The sequence below is a fragment of the Camelus bactrianus genome, chromosome 2, assembly GCF_048773025.1.
Source record: "Camelus bactrianus isolate YW-2024 breed Bactrian camel chromosome 2, ASM4877302v1, whole genome shotgun sequence".
In the NCBI taxonomy this organism is placed as follows: Eukaryota; Metazoa; Chordata; class Mammalia; order Artiodactyla; family Camelidae; genus Camelus; species Camelus bactrianus.
This window is the reverse complement of record NC_133540.1, coordinates 127,553,816-127,571,633: the sequence shown is the minus strand read 5'-3', so window position 1 is coordinate 127,571,633 and position 17,818 is coordinate 127,553,816.

Here is a 17,818-nt window from a genome sequence, read left to right as displayed (position 1 = left end):
TAGTTAAAATGGAAAGTTTTTGAATGTTGAACCTCTTTTGTCCATCTCTTCCTCAATCTAGTTTTTCTTCCTCTCAAAATAAACCACTTTGTTTACTTTGTTATGTAATTTTTCCAGTCCTTATTTACACATTTATACACATACAATTGTTCCCTCGTATCTGGGGGTATTTGTTCCAGGACCCCACCCCCCAACCCAGCCCCACAGATACTAAAATCTGTGGATGCTCAAATCCTGCATCTGTAGATTCCACCAACCACACATCATAAACATGGTACTACTCGATCTGTGATTGGTTGAATCCTCAGATGCGGAACCCACAATCATGGATGGACAACTAGATGTGCTTCCACAGATAATACAAAGTGTTATTTTATGTTTGGGTTTATTTGACATGAAGAGCATCATATCTATCTGACTTTTTTCTTTCAGTAAATGATACATTTTGGAGATCTGATATTTATAGTGTTACCTCATTAAAAACAAACAAGGCACAACACTTCTGCGTAATCATTCACCCATTGATGGGCATGGAGGTTGCTTGTTAACTTTAGCTATTATGTCAAATAATGATGTAATAAACATTCTTGTGCATGACTCCTTGGACCCATGTGGGAGTGTTTCTCTAGGGAGGGTATCTTTGAACAGATCTGCTATGTGCCTTTGAAAATTTCAGTGTGTCTTCAATCATCTGATTTGACGCTCTTAGAAATAGTTTATTTAGTGATGGTTAGCTGATTTAGAACTAATTTCCAAAAGTTATAGCAATTATGCACTAAGTGAAGATTAAGAACAACTTGTTGGTAGGTGGGCTGGCTCTCAAATGACCACCAAGGGGGATAGATGTTTTATTTTTGGCTGAGGAAAACATTCTATTTTTGTTTACCATAAGTTGTAAGATAATTTAGAAAGTGAGATTTTTAGGAAGAATGAATAAACAGTTAATGTTGTGATTTTGCAACTTATGGCCAAATTTGTTTGCATGCTTTACATATGAACATGTGTGTGTGTATACACATATGTGTATCTGCTTGCAGGTGTACTTACACACATAAGAAAATAATTTTTATTTGAAGATGAGGCATTATGTTCCCCAATCCTGACAAGTTTTTTCCCAACTCTGGAAGTGCTAATCATGGAGTAAGTATGTATTAGTCTGCTCATGCTGCTGTAACAAAATTCCACAGACAAAGTGACTTCAACAACAGACATTTATTTCTCAAAGTTCTTGAGGCTGGGATGTCCAAGTGCAAGGTGTTGGCTGATTCAGTTCCTGGCAAGGATCTTCGTGGCTTGCAGATGGCCACTTTCTCACCGTGTCCTCACATGGTGGAGAGAAAATGCTGGTAGATACTTCTTATGAGAGCACTTACAATTTTTTCTTCTTTTAGAGCATTAATACAATCTTGAGTTTCCCACCCTCATAACCTCATCTAAAGCTCATTATTTCCCAAAGACTCTGTCTCCAAATACCATCATATTGGGAGTGGGACTTCAAAATATGAATTTTGGGGAGACACAAATTCAGTCCCTAAGAAGTGGTTACCTCATCTTTATCCCAAGCTGTTGGGAGAATGGTACCTCCTCCCATACATGTGCACATAGATTTTCTTGTGCATCGCAAACTTGTAGCCGATGATTTCTTGCTGCAGTTATTCTTTTAAATATTCTCTTCTCTCACCCGTGATAGGTATGGAGCTGTGTTCTACAGCCATCTTGGTATTTCCTTCCAAGATGCCAAAATGATGCTGTCACCAGAAGGTTCAGAAATTTTGATTGGATCCCAGGGCATTGATACTCCTATGTCTAAACAGTTAGGTAAGAATCACAGCCTTGGACACCAGGGCATGTTTACTTACTTAATCTTTAGGCTCATCACAGACCATCATCTTTTTACACAGGGTCCATTCTCAGGAGACGAAGCCCGGAGCAATCCTGACCCCTTATTCTTTATCTTGCTCAATTTCTTGCCTTCAGGTAATTATTTCTGCAGGCAGTTTTCTAATCTTGTATCTATGAGAAAAATGATCAGATTAAGTCCAGGGAAGATGCTGTATGTGGTTAGCATTCTTTCCTGAATTAGAGAAAGGGGGTGGGTTCTAGGTGCCCTATATTTGTTACCCTGCAAAGTTATTTTCTTTCTCCTCTTCTTGATTCTCTTGCCACATCTTCCCTCTTCCATATATTCATCACAGTTCTTCTGTCTCTTCTTTCTTTCTTCTTAAGCCAGTTTCACAGTATCATTACTCAGGAATCATGGTACCTCGATGACAATTATTTATCTTGATAGCTAACATTTGCCAAGTGACTCCTTGGTTATAGGACCTACATGTTTATACTTAATTCCCACACCAATCCTAAGAGATTGGCCCTAAAATTCCTTATTCTATAGGCTCAGAAAAGATATATAAGTTTCCCAAAGACTCACAGCTAGAAGTGGCAATGCCAGGATTTGTACCCAAGCAGTCTGATGCCATTCTTTTAATTGCTACCCTGTTCTGCATAAACTGGGAATTTCACTTTACATCAATATTATTTAATTCTCATAATAATACTTTAAAGTTGGGATGATAAATTCATTTTTTAGATGAAATTACCAACCTCAGCAAAGTTAGTTTACTCAAGGTCATCAAAAAGTGGAGAAACCAGCAGAAACTTTTCCTCTTCTTCAGACTGTCTCAATTTAATTCCTCTTTGTTGCGTTGAGTTGAATCAAAGTCTTAAGGTTTTCTGTGCCAAACCAGGAAAGGAACTGTGAAGTTCAGAATATGTCTGTTTCATTGACTTTCTCTTGTTCTTTTCTTACTTTTGTGACCTTGCAGGTCCTGTTACCTTCACCCCTTAATAAAATGTGGTTCATGTTGCCCCCTGGTCTCCCCGTGCCCTGCTTCTGCCACCAAGCTATAGCCAGACCAATCACATTTTAAAGTTGTCTGAAGTTAAGTTCAAACCTCCAGAGTCCTTTCAGCTTTAAAGAGCCCTGAATCTAATTTTAAAATGATTTATCGTTGCAATTTGTGCTAATATCATTATAAATCATCAATTTACATAGACTGAAGATCTGATTAATTCAAATGTATTCATTTATTTTAGATTAATATTGCACCCACTGACTAACCTCTGTATTCATTTACACACAAGATTAGAGACAGATTATTACATCCAAACAAGTGCCTATGCCAAGCAGCTTGAGTAGAATTGTCCATTTCCAGTACTGGCAGGGTAGCTCGAGGACTGCTTTTGCAGAACATCTGGCGCGTCGCCCTAGCAATAGAGCTTCGGCTTCTGACTCTCACATCGTTGCTGTTGCCTGCACTTTCCCTGTATCCGGGCACACTGCCACTTTGTCAGGCTTGCCTTGCCTGTCTACAGAGACACATGAATATTCAAAGACTGTTTACTACAAGCTTAGTCATGACATAGGACTTTATGGTTCGAACTCATTTAATCCTTACAACAGCCCTATGGAATAGGTATGAATATCCCATTTTACAGAGGGAGGAAAGAGGCTTAGAAGAAATTAGTAACTTGCCCAAGGTCAGGCTAGTAAGTGTTATAGCTAACACGTATTGTAGGCAGAATTTGAGCCCCCCAAATGTGGCTCCTGGGTCCATGCTGTTATCCACTCCTGCTCTGTGGCTTTAGGATCAACTGGAATCATGCAAGATTGAAAGGGTCCTTAGAGATTTCTTCAAAACATCTCTAACGCTAATTGTTGATATAGACACTCCGAGGGGCTGAAATCACGTGCAATAGCTCCTACGAAACCCCAAGACACTCAGTCTAGTTTTGGACAGAAGACATTTGCTCAATAGACTTAAGTATCAATTAGCTGTTGATTATTCCCTGCCATAATGGAATTATATCTTTAGGGTGAAGATTAACTGATTAATGCTCTAGAATTTTGGAGTTGTACGATGTGAGTCGTGGTTTCTACTTCCATCAATTCTTAGTTCAGTCACCATGCGCACAGCCCCTGGGGAGCCTTGATTTCCTGCTCTGTAAAGTGGTTGTCCTGCCTCCCTGACGGGATCCACGAGCTTCCATGACACGTCAGCCTAGTGCACAGTGCCGTCTCATGGGCAGTCCAGGACCTCATTAGCCTGGACCTGAGTTGCTAACTCACTGCAATTTTCCCCGAGGGCTTCACTACTGACGGAGAACCCAAGAAGCCAGTCACCTGTTTCCAATCTGTTAGAAGTTTACAGGCAAAGGCAGTGGGTTGACTTGAAGCGCAAAACATGATTAATGATTTGAAGTACTAATGAAAGGTTGGCCCTGCAAAAATGCCTTTCATATATATTTCCAAAAAGGTCTTTCTTACCTAAGACCTTGAATTTTAAATTACTTTCCTAGGTCCACTTTTTATAGCCTAAACATATCTGTCGGCAACCTATTGCGTGAAAAACATTTTGCCTGGTGGGAGAGGAAGGATGTTAACAATAATAAATGTATCATAAACTTGTAGAGCATAGTTTTTTTTTCCAAAGTACTTTCGTGTACTGCATTGTTTCATTGAAAGAGCGGTGAAATGAGAGACCAAGGTTCGAATCCAGGCTTTGTTAATGAAGTGATCTCAGATAAGCCATTGTCCCTCCTTGGGTACTGATTTCCCTATCTGATTTGGGACCTGGATCAGTTGATTTGAACTCTACTTTTCTATTATTCTTGATACTTTGTTTATTTAAAGTGGAAGGTGTAGTCCCTCACACATTGAAAGGCACATGCTTGGAGTTTAATAAAGATTTGATGGACTGAAATAAATCACGGGGTCTGGCACCAGGCTGCTGGTGTTCAAATTCTGACTTAACTATTTACTACATAGCAAGTTGCTTGATCTGTTTCCCCATCTGTAAAATGCGGATGATAATAGCATCCATCTCACAGGGTCAGGCAAGGAGTAAATTTAAGTTAATAAATGTAAAATGCTAGAGCAGTGACTGACTCATAGTAGGCACTCAATAGATGTTAAGTGCATCTGTCCGGTTAAGAAGTTTGGAACATACTCACACACAGCATGTACCTACCCATGGTTTCAATAAATCCAAACCAGACACGAAGGTCTGAAGTAGAACTGAGCAGAGGACAGGACCGGATTCAGGAGTCAAAAAAGGAGGTCTCTGGAACACTAGACGAGGTTGCAACTTTCCCCGGGAGATGAGCATTTTCAAAGGGCAGAGGGAAGGTGAACAAGTGAAAAATAGCTCAAGGTGTTGGAGCTTGGGGACCAGGCTTCAGGGAAGAATGTTCTCCACGCTACTCATTCTGATTATCCCAATGGTCAAATTTATTTTCATGAAACTGATTGTCCTTTTTAAAAACAAGTTAGAGACAATTTTTTGGGAGCCCTTTTAGATTTACCACAAAACTGAGAGGAAGGTACAGAGATTTCCCATATACCCGCTGCCCTCACACAAGCATAGCTTCCCTGTTGTCAACATCACTCACCAACTTGGTGCTTCTTTTTTTTTTTTTAACCAAGATGAACCTACATTGACACATCATAATAACCCAAAGTTCATAGTCTACCTTAAGGTTCATTCTTGGTGCCATACATTCTATGGGTTTGGACAAATATATAATGACATATCCATCATTATAATATCATGCATAACATTTTCACTTTCCTAAAAGTGCGCTATGTTCTTCCTATTCATTTTCCCTTCTCTCCTTCCCCCCTTGCCTCCTGCAACCACTGATCTTTTAATTTTCTCTATGGTTTTGCCTTTTCCAGAGTACCATATAGTTGGAATCATAAATATGTACCTTTTTCAGTAATATACATTTAAGATTCACTTAGTGATAGGCATTTAAGATTCCTCTATGTCTTTTTTATGTTTTTATAGCTCATTTCTTTTTAGCACTGAATAATACTCCATAATAATATGAGTGTATCACAGTTTATTTATCCATTCACTTACTAACGGACGTCTTGGTTGCTTCCAAGTTTTGGTAATTATGAATTAAGTTGCTATAAAGCTCTGTGTGCAAGTTTTTGTGTGAACATATGTCTTCAGCTCTTTTGGGTAAATGTCAAAGAGCGTGATTGCTGGATCGTATGGTAAGAGTATGCTTAGTTTTGTCTCCTTTCTTTTTAAAAGCATTTGAGTTTTCTTGTCCAGTAGCTTCCTTCTCCTGCATTTGGCAAATTTGTAGGGATCTTACTGTTACCCCAATGGACACTGGCCTTGCTATCCATCCACTATTCCCACCCTAAGAGAAGGGTCCACCATCTTCATCCATCAAGCCTCAAGTTCTGTGAATCTTAGACGTTCCAAAGTATTTCCATCCATCTGATTCGCTCTTTCTCAACTTTCAGGTCAAGGTCACTTTGTCTCTCACTGAGATTACCATGCAGTCATCTCTTGCCAGTCTCTCTGCTTTTGGGATGGGAGCCCCTCCTGGCTGGCTTCAGAGCTTGTACTGTTAACATCTCTCTCCTGTGCAATAGGAAGGAGCAGAGAGCTTAATTAATCTGGTTTGTCCCAAATAATTTCTAGCTTCACCTATATACTCTTGGGGAAGTTACTTAACCTGTATGGCTCCATTTCCTTATCTGTAGATTTTTGTGAAGATGAAATGCAATTACCTATGCCAAGTACGTCACATAGTACCTGACTCATGGTCATCCTCAAAAATCAATACTCTCCCTATTCCTCATAATACAATCACCACCACCACCACCACCACCACCATCATCATCATCACAGAAGTGAGGATGGAGTGAAGGACGAGTTCTAGGTGTCACTCATGCTGCAGTTCTTGGCGTCAGCCAGTCACCAGCACATCCATCCGTGCCTGCTGAATTATTAAGACCACGAGGCCCTTGAAACTGTAGCGCATAAGAGATTCTGAAGGAAATAATGTAGCTGAGCCGAGTGAGAGGAGGTGGCATATATCCGTACCTTTTCAAGTAGGTGGAAAAGGAACTAGGAATATTAGTAAAAATAATGTCATGACAGTAGTCGTGCAACAACTTTTACTGATACTGCTGTTACTCCTGTGAGTACAGGCACGGTGAAAAGTTAACAACCTTCAGCTTTCTTCTATAGCTGGAGAGCCAGTGGGAGGAGGCGGAAGGGCACACACCACAATGCACGTCTATCTAGCTTCTTCCCAACAACCCTACTCTCCTGTTTTAATGTCCCTCTTTCATGTCTGGAAATTCTGAGGCTTAAAGAGTTGAAGATGGCAGAGCCCAAGACTCTTCTAAGGCACAACGTTCCTTCTCTGGGTTTTGGTTCACCACGGGAAGCCCTTGTTAACAGTGTCATATGTATGTCTAACAATGCCGTGATTGCCTTAGGACACAGGGAGACCTCCACCACAGGAGCTCTTCAAGGTGAAGCTCATGCATTTGGAAGATTTAAGCATTTAAAGGGGGCTGGGATGAGATGATTGTTAAGGTTCTCCTGAAGCCGAAGGTGAAATGCTGCCCATGGCTGACAACCGTGGAACATTACGGTTTTGTTTTTATTCAGGACTGTATGAAAAGAGCTCTCCTCTGCCCACTGGAGGAAGCCTACACCTTGAACAGGACCTCCAGTTTGTAAGAGTATGTTTAAAGATGCACTTGTGTAGTTAGTTAGTAACCTTTATCTGTAAATCTCCTCAATGAAATTCTGCAGCTTTAATCGGCCATGAAACCCACAAAGGGGCATTTTCTTTAGCTAAAGTCAGCATTTCCAAGCTTCCTGTAAATAATCACTCACATGAAGCAGTTAATAGATTTCCTCATGCAGAACAGTGTTGGCCACCAATGGAAAAATTCGCTAAAAGATAGATTGCTTTCCTGTGGCCTTAGAACAACTGCTGGTTGGAATCTTTATGCTATCTGACACCCCTAGTTAACGTCAAGACTGGAAGCACTGATTCCAGGGCTGAATGAAGACAGATCCATGAGGGGTCCCACTCTCTTGCCTTACCAAGCCTTGCCTCCATGCTGGGCACAGTTTTTGGGGATTTCCATGCATTATAACTTACGATCCTCAAAGCAACCTTGCTTAGAATGGACTTTATGGATGTCATTTTACAGATGCAGGAGCTGGGGCTCAAAAAGGCTAGATCTGAGCTGCAGCTATTTAGATTTACGTTTATATTAATTAAAATTAAATAAACTTTAAAATTCAGTTTCCCAGTCTCTCCAGCCACGTTTCAAGCACTCATCAGTCACATATGGCTGGTGGCTACCATACTGGACAGTGCATATTAGAATATTCCCATTATCCAGGAAGTTCTTTTGGGTAGTGCTGGCCTGGAAGGTTGGTTAAATGGTAGAGCTGGGATTGGAAAACCAGACCTTTGTGTTCTTTGTACAGTGTTGCACTTCAGAGAAAGTAGTGTGTGATCTATATAGCTCCTTAAGTTGGATGAATGAAGTCAGCAGGAGCATCACAGTAGATATGTGACGGTTGTGGGATGGCGGAGAGTGAGCACTTAAAATAGGCTTCTTGGATATCACCAGATGTTGACCAAGTTCACACAGTTAAACAGTGTCAGGGCTCAGACTTGACTCTAACTCTGTAGATAGCCCTTCCCTTCAAAAACCTACTCTGCTTCTCTGTGTGACTTAAAAACCCAGTGTATTTCTTTTTTTTTAAATATTTTTTATTGAGTTATAGTCAGTTTAGGATGTTGTGTCAATTTCCAGTGCAGAGCACAATTTTTCAGTTATACATGAACATACACATATTCATTGTCATGTTCTTTTTCACTGTGAGCTACCACAAGATCTTGTATATATTTCCTTGTGCTATGCAGTATGATCTTGTTTATCTATTCTACATATGCATATCAATATCTACAAATTTTGAACTCTCAGTCTGTTCCTTCCCATCCCTCTCCCCTTGGCAACCACAAGTTTTTATTCTATGTCTATGAGTCTGTTCTGTTTTGTATTTATGTTTTTGTTTTTGTTTTTTTTTTTTAGATTCCACATATGAGCAAGCTCATATGGTATTTTTCTTTCTCTTTATGGCTTACTTCACTTAGAATGACATTCTCTAGGGACATTCATGTTGCTGCAAATGGTGTTACATTGTCATTTTTATGGCTGAATAGTATTCCACTGTATATATACAATGGTGTGTGTATATATACCAAATCTTCTTTATCCAGTCATCTGTTGATGGACATTTAAGCTGTTTCCATGTCTTGGCTATTGTAAATAGTGCTGCTATGAACATTGGGGTGCAGGTGTCTTTGTGAAGTAGGGTTCCTTCTGGATATATGCCCAGGAGCGGGATTACTGGGTCATATGGTAAGTCTATTTCCCAGTCTTTTGAGGAATCTCCATACTGTTTTCCACAGTGGCTGCACCAAACTGCATCCCCACCAGCAGTGTAGGAGGATTCCCTTTCTCCACAGCCTCTCCAGCATTTGTCATTTGTGGACTTTTGAGTGTTGGCCATTCTGGCTAGTGTATTTCAAAATCATCTCAGCCTGGTCATTACAGATAGCTTACCCCCTGACTGATGGATTTTAGGCTACATCCTGGATGCTGTGAACTGATGGGTGACTGTGTAAAGCCCCAGCAGGGACACCTCCTGGGGACAGTTCACAGAGCCTCTTTTCTACCCAGCGCCTCCTCCTGAGGCAGCAGCTCATGGTTCTGCTGGAATCTTCCTCATAACACTTCCGAAGTTCACAGCTGTCTTCAAACTGCATAAGAAAAGCAGACGGAATATTTAGTGCAGTTTTTGGAGCCATAAAAGAAAAAAATTAACCAAGCTTATTAGGCTCCCTGTTTCTTCTCTCCCATAAAGGGAGCAATTGGCAATAAATGCCATTCTGCTTTTTAATAGATGAATGGCCCAGTTGTGATAAATCCACTAGCATTTTCAGGGGGAAATATATTTTACTCCCGACAGTTTTAGTAGTGGGATCATATTTTTTAAAGGAGTGGTGAGGGCACTTTAGTGACGGTTAAACTTTTCAAACCAATACAGAGGCTGGGCCATGAGAGATCCAGCATCTCTGGGGTTGGATTCCAAAGTCAGGGAGAGGTCCATTTGTTCATAATTCCTTCCCTGTCTTGCCAGCTTGCTGGCAGACCCTCCATTTTTCATCACCTCTATGTTTTTATTTGATTTACATTTCTTTCTGGAATTAGGGAGTTTATGTATGTTTTTTAGGTAAGGGAAGTAAGGCTCAGAGAGAGCAACTGATTTACATGAAGTCATATACCTAGTGAGTCAGGAATCCAAGATTTGGACTCTAGTATTTTGTCTTCCTATTCATTTAATTCAATTTATCTTTTGTCCAGCAGAGGATGAAGAAAGTGCCTGGAACTTAGGAAATCTGGGTTCCAGCCATGGTTTTGCAACCAACCAGTGAAATGATCCTGGTAAAATCATCTCCTTTATCTGTTACTTCTTTTCTTGTACCTACATAGTGAGTTTTAACTTGCCTGGGACTGAAGAGTTTTCTGTAATGTGGGACTTTTGGTTCTAAAACCCAGAAAATACCAAGCACAGTGGGATGAGTTGGCCACCCCAGTTCTGGTGCTGATCCATTTTTATCCTCTGCAATCTCTCCTTAGGCAATCTCATGTATTTCATTGACTTCAAACATCAGCAAGCTCTTAGTCACCCATTCTGTGTGATCTTTCCAACCTGATCAGTCCATCTGCTGATGGACGTACTCACTGAGGTGTACCACAGTTCTCTCTCCCTCGGCATGTCCCAGGCTGCTCTCATCCCACCCCCTCTGCCATCCATCCCCATACCCACCTCCCCAACTGCATTTTCCGCTGTTGTCAGAGCCACTGCTACCAACCTCATTACCCAAATAGCAACTAGGGAGCGGTCTGGGGAGTGTCTACTTCTTCCCCTCTATCCTAGTAGTCTGCAGGTATTACCAGTGTCCTTCTAAATTTCCTGAGTCTGTCCATTTACTGTTCCTCAGTAACACCTGCTCTAGTTCAGACCCTCATCATCTCTTACCTGCACTGTCACACCAAGTCCTTAAGTTTCTGGTATTGTTCCCTCTCCCTTTAGTTCCACCCTGCACCCTATTTGATCAAGTAACTCCAGGTTTCTTTAAGAGCCTATTTTTGGATATGTAGCTCCAAGCCTGGTTCTCCAGTGCTCTCAAAAATTCTGTTAGTTGTCAATATCCTTTCATACATTCGTTTTCTGTCTAAAGCAGTCAGTGTCTGTTTCTGTTGCTGGCATCTAGGAATTCTGACGAATACATTATGCAGTGATGAGCGGTAAGGTCATCTCAAAGACAGCTCAAAGAAGGATAAAGCGTGATGTAGGAGACTAAGGCGGGAGTTTGTCATCTAAATGAACATCTTGAAACTGGGATGCGATATTTACTCGGCATAGCATTTTCTCCAAAATGGTAAGAGCACTTTGTTGAGTTGAGAAGAGCTCTTTAAGCATTTTTAGGCACACCCAGCTGGAGTGGTGCTGAGTCATCAGACTGGGGCTCTAATCTAGGTGGGCCACTCACCTGAGCTTTGCCCTAGGTAGGCTGATACTTCACCTTGGTTCAATTGACGGCTCTTTGGCAAATCAACCAACCTCTCTATCCTTAGTGTCCCAATCTGTGCACGAGAAACTGGTATGTATTAAGAATCTACTCTCTGTAGTGTGAAGGAAGACTTTCCATACAAAATCAGGCTGCAGTCGTTTCTACCTTCTGGAGTTTGGGGAAAGTGGCAGAATTCGTGCTTTTCTTTATTATTATTCAGTGAGTCCTTTGTCTGTAAAAGATAAGACCCCTGAGCCTACTTTAGAATGGAGAGTGGAGAGATGGTCAAGGGATCTAAAACTGTCCCGTATAGTGCAGTAATAGGGTTTTCAAGTTCTTCTTTGGGATCTTAGAGACTTGGAGGGTGGGAGTCAGTGAACAGGATGGTGGTTGTCTCCTGGTTACTGGGTAGTAGGGGCAGGTGATGGGAGAGATGATTTGTTGGGAGAATGCAGGTCCAAGTAACAGGGCAGGAGGTGTATACCCAGGAAAGAGATGGCCTGCGAGGGCTTGACTGATGAACTTTAGAAGCAGTGATGACTGAGAGAATATTTCTTTCCTATCTCATGCTGTAATTCCTGAAGCTTTCAGGAAAATCTGTTTCACAGAGCAGCACTGTGCTTGAGTGCTTTGGGACATTGAGAGGAAAAGGTTGTGTCCATGCTGGAGGTGAAGACATACAGAGAGAGAACAGCAGTTGGCCAGCAGGAGCAGACATGGGATGGCCACAAGGCTGGAGGCACTTGGAATGGGAGGTGAGAACCACAACCAGGAGGCCACACGCATCAGGAATTCCTTCTCCCCAGTCCAGTAGTCCAGTCCACAGACGTGTTCAGGAGGGGCTGTGTTTCCTCCAGAAACATGTGGGCTGGGGATGTGAGTCACTTCATCCAAATATTAAAGGAAACTGTGAATCTGGAAGGAGAGACGTGACATTGTGCCAGGTTGTTCACTGACTTACAAAAGATTTATTGAATGTCCGCTACTTCAGACTTCTACCTGCCTGCTCTCTCTGACACCACAGGTGCCCATATGCTGTATATTCCCGTCTTGTTCCGTAGATTCACCTCATTTTTGCATCTTCTACTTTCTTCACCATTTGGAATTGCCCTCTTCTTCCAGTACGTTATTTGACAGGGTCCCAGCCTAGCAAGTGAGGATTAATACTACAGTAACTCCTGACAGATGAGGAAACTGAGCTTTGTGAAATGGGGTGATGGTCCTGGTCTTGCCCCTTCATGGATTAGTGGGCAGCTTACATTAGACGTTGCACGAGGAGGCGCTCAGTCACTGCAAGGCCCTGGGAAAATGCAAAGGCTTACTGTCACTTTTTATTTTCTGGATGAGCAGCCAGAGCAGAGAGCATGGTGAAGGACTGGTGGCCTCCCCTTGGGCCAGACGGCTGCAGTGTCAGGACCACAGAACCCGTGGCACTGGCGCTGCTCCCACGCCGCAGCTGGCTCCCGTCGTACCGAGTGCTTTCCAGCCACTCTTATTGGGGGCTTTGGCTGGTGTGGCTTCCGCTTGGAGCTGAACTGCTTCAGGCTTTGAAAAGTCAGCGTTCCTCCATCTCTCACCTTCTACCTATTATGGGCTGAATTATGTCAAAAGGATGTGTTGAAGCCCTAGCTCCCAATATCTGTAACTGTGACCTTATTTGGAAATAGGGTCTTCGCAGATGTAATCATGTTAAGATAAGGTCAGACACAGGCATAGAAAACAGACTTACAGTTTCTAGGGGAAAAAGAAGATATATGCGATAAATTGGGAGTTTGGGATTTGCCAATATTAACTATTATATATAAAATGCTCAGTATCACTAATTATCAGAGAAATGCAAATCAAAACTACAGTGGGGTATCGCCTCACACCAGTCAGAATGCCTATCATTAAAAAATTCACAAACAATAAATGCTGGAGAGGGTGTGGAGAGAAGGAAACCCTCCTACAGTGTTGGTAGGAAAGTAGTTTGGTGCAGCCATTATGGAAAATAGTATGGAAATTCCTCAAAAAACTAAAAATAGGCTTACCATATGATCCAGTAATCCCACTCCTGGACATATACCTGAAGGAAACTAATTCAAAAAGATATATGCACACTAATGTCCATAGCAGCGTTATTTACAATAGCCAAGGCATGGAAGCAACCTAAATGTCCATTGACAGATGACTGGATAAAGAAGTTGTGGTATATTTATACAATGGAATATTACTCAGCCATAAAAAAGAATAAAATAATGCCATTTGCAGTGACATGGATGGAACTGGGTATCATCATTTTAAGTGGAGTAAGCCATAAAGAGAAAGACAAATACCATATGATATCACTCATATGTGGAATCTAAAAAAAAGAGAAAAATGAACTTATTCACAAAACAGAAACAGACACAGACACAGAAAACAAACTTATGGTTACCAGGGTGGAAAGGGAGTAGGAAGGGATACACTGGCAGTTGAAGATTTGCAGATACTAACTACTATATATAAAATAGATAAACAACAAGGACCTATTGCATAGCACAGGGAACTATATTCAATATCTTGTAGAAACCTATGATGAAAAAGAATATGAAAAGGAATATATGTATGACTGAAGCATTATGCTGTACCCTGGAAATTGACACAACATTGTAAACTGACTATACTTAAATAAAAAATAATAAAAATAAGGTCCTACTATATAGCACAGGGACTATATTCAATATCTTGTGGTGACCTATAATGAAACAGAATATGAAAAAGAATATATATATATATATACACACACACATACACTATGCTGTATACCAGAAACTAACACAGCAAGGTAAATCAACCATACTTCAATAAAAAAAAGTCACGGTCATTAGGGTGGGCCCTAATCCAATATAACTGGTGTCTTTATAAGAATAAGAGATAGAGACACACGGGAAGAAGACATGTGACAACAGTGGCAGAGACTGGAGTGATGGCAGCTGCAAGCCAAGGACCACCAGCCACCTCCAGAAGCTGGAAGAGGCAAGAAAAGATGCCACCAGAGTCCCCTAGGAAACATGGGTTTGCTGACATCTTGGTTTTTGGACTTCTGCCCTTCAGCACTATGGGACAATTCATTTCTGTTGCTCTAAGTCACCCATGTTGTGGCACTTTGTTACAGCAGCCACAAGAAACTAATACATTAACCTAAGTCACCTTCGGGCTGGCAGAGGTCAGCTCCTGAGCTGCTCATCCGTGCTCTGCAATGATCATTTACTCCCATTCATTCACTCATTCATTCATGTGCATGGCTGTGGTGGGCATTTATGAGAAATATAAACCCAAGCTGTGTCCTCAATTTGGGGAAACAAGAAATTCACATCAAGAGATGGATTAAATGAGATGAGATAGTGAATGGATTGTGCCTCTGGGCCCATCCTTCGCCCCTGAGGCACAGGGTCAGAGGGTGTTATTGTGAAAACCCCCGAGAGGGGTAGTGGATGTACCAGGGACACAAACCAGACTGGTGGAGTTGGAATCATAGCTTCTCCAGTCCCCAAGCACTGTCTGTCTAGAGCAGCCTTCTTTCTGTCTCACTGAATTCCCCATCACATTTTCCTATTGCTTTTCTTTAAGGCCCTTAGCAGCTCCTGAAATTATTTTACATATTCAATACTGTTTAGGGCTGGCTTTCTCGATCTTGGCACTGCTGACATTTTGGGCCCAATCACTCTTTGTTATGGGGCTGTCCTGTGAGTTGTAGGATGTTTAGCAGAATCCCTGGACTCCACCCACCAGAGGCCAGTAGCATCCTCCCAGTATGAAAATGAGTATGTTTCCAGACACTGACAAATGTTCCCTGGGGAAAAAAGTCTCCTCTAGTTGACAAGCTCTGTCTCTTAAAGCAGGAACATGGTCTTTCTTATTTTCTATTGTTTCTGCAACCCCTCCCTAGAACAGTGTACTTACATAGTGGGTGCTTTGTAAACTCAGGTTGACAAGCTGGCTGGAGAGTGGCTACAGAGTAAGGTTTGCTGTTTTGTGGGAACTCAGAGGAAAAGGACCCCATCTCTGATTGGAAAACACCTCTGGGGAGGCAGTTCCGATGAGTCGGCATGTGATTGGAAACTTGTAGCATCAGTAAGCTTTATCTTGTCCAGGGGCAGACAGCCGGTGGGCATTCCCGGGAGAGTGAGTGGCCCTGGAAAAGAGGAGGAGGTGGGGTGGGGCATGGGATGTTGGTGTGATGCTGGAGGTGAGGCTGGGGGGTAGAATGAGCAGCTAAGAGGCACTGCAGGGGCACACGGGTGAAATCGTGAGGGCCTGGGCTCAGGCAGTGGCAAAGGATCAAGTTCCACTCGAAGATGCCTGATGAGTAAGAAAAGCTTACTCCGAAGTCATTAATATACCTGATTACTCCCCGGATTTGTGCTCTTTGCTGATGGATTAGTGCTTCATGAAATGCTCTTACCCTTCTAGCTCATATTTCTCTATTTTTATTTTTACTCAGCACCTATCACTTCTGATCATTTTTACATTAATTGTACGTAACACTGCTTTGCTTTAAACACATTATTTTAAAACATTCTGTTTTACAGATCATGTCACAGCTTGAAACTCTGTAGACAGTGGTCATAAATCTCTCTGGAAAGAAAATGGAAGTTGTCTGTTTTAATTTCAAATCAATTCCCGACTGCCTGGGAAGAGGGATGGGAGAGACCCATAAAAAAACTTCTCCCCGCACTTGCAGTTAGTGGTCCAGGTTTTACCGGTGGGTGGCTGTTTTTAAGCAGAATAGATTACTTTCAAAAGGTATCTGTTTGAGGTTAAGATTTGAAGCCATGTTTTGAGCTGAGGTGCAAGACTGTAAATAGAAACAGCCATCTAACTTTGGCATGTGGACAAAACGTGGAAGCAAAGAGACTGAAGACGCAGCACAGTTTCTGGGCTGCTGAGATCTCGCTTGGATTCTGGCTGCTCTTCTCCCCAGTGCGGTGATCCTGGGAAGGTTACATCAATCTCTGTCAGTCTCCATCTCTTCATCTACACAGTGGTGGTGGTGGGGAGAACCAATCCCTCCAAATTTAGTGCTATAAAAGATCAACGATAACCAGTTATTTTGCTCAATCAGTTATGTTTTTCTTTTGGGTCAGGCTCAGTAGGGATGACCCGTTTCTGAGTCTCATGGCTGCAGTGTGCTGACCAGACGGGAGCTGGAGGGTGCATTTCCAAGGTGGCCACTCACCTGGCTGGTCCGTTGGCATTGGCTGTTGGTCAGGAGCTAAGGCAACTAAGTCTGACAACGAGAGTGCCTGTGTGTGGCCTTCCCGGCATGGTGGGCTCAGAAGAGCTGGCCCACTTACATGGTCTGACTTCCTCCAGAAGGAGTTGCGTGAGAGAATCAGTGAGGGCTGTGTGGCTTTTTTTTAATGACTTAACCTAAGGAATCAAATAGTGTTACTTCTGACATATTCTGTTGTTTGAAGCAGTTACAAGCCTTTCAAGGTTGAAGCCAACCTTAAGGTGGGGACATAGACACCACCTCTTTTTAAAATTTCATTTCTCTATTGAAGTACAGTTGATTTACAATGTTGCATTAGTTGCAAGTGTACAGCAAAGTGAGTCAGTTGTGCATACATATATCTCTATCTGTATCTATTATTTTTCAGATCCTTTTCCACTATAGGCTGTTACAAGGTATTGAATAGAGTTCCCCATGCTCTACAATTGGCCCTTGTTGTTTATCTATTTTATATATAGTGGTGTGTATTTGTTAATCCCAAACTCCTAATTTATCCCTCTCCTCACTTTTCCCATAGCTCTAATTATCAGAGAAATGCAAATCAAACTACAATGAAGTATCATCTCACACCAGTCAGAAGGGCCATCAATATAAATTCCACAAACAATAAATGCTGGAGAGGGTGTGGAGAAAAGGGAACTCTCCTACACTGCTGGTGGGAATGTAGTTTGGGGCAGCCATTATGGAAAACAGTACGGAGATTCCTCAAAAAGCTAAAAATAGACTTACCCTATGATCCAGCAATCCCACTCCAGGGCATATATCTGGAGGGAATTCTAATTTGAAAAGATACATGCATCCCAATGTTCATAGCAGCACTATTTGCAATAGCCAGGACATGGAAGCAACCTAAATGTCCATTGACAGATGACTGGATAAAGAAGATGTGGTATATTATATAATGGAATACTACTCAGCCATAGAAAAGAATAAAATAATGCCATTTATAGTGGCATGGATGGAACTGGATGTCATCATTTTAAGAGAAGTAAGCCGGAATGAGAAAGAAAAATACCATATCACTCATATATGGAATCTAAAAAAAAAAAAAAAAAAAGGAAAAGAAGGGGGACACTAATGAAC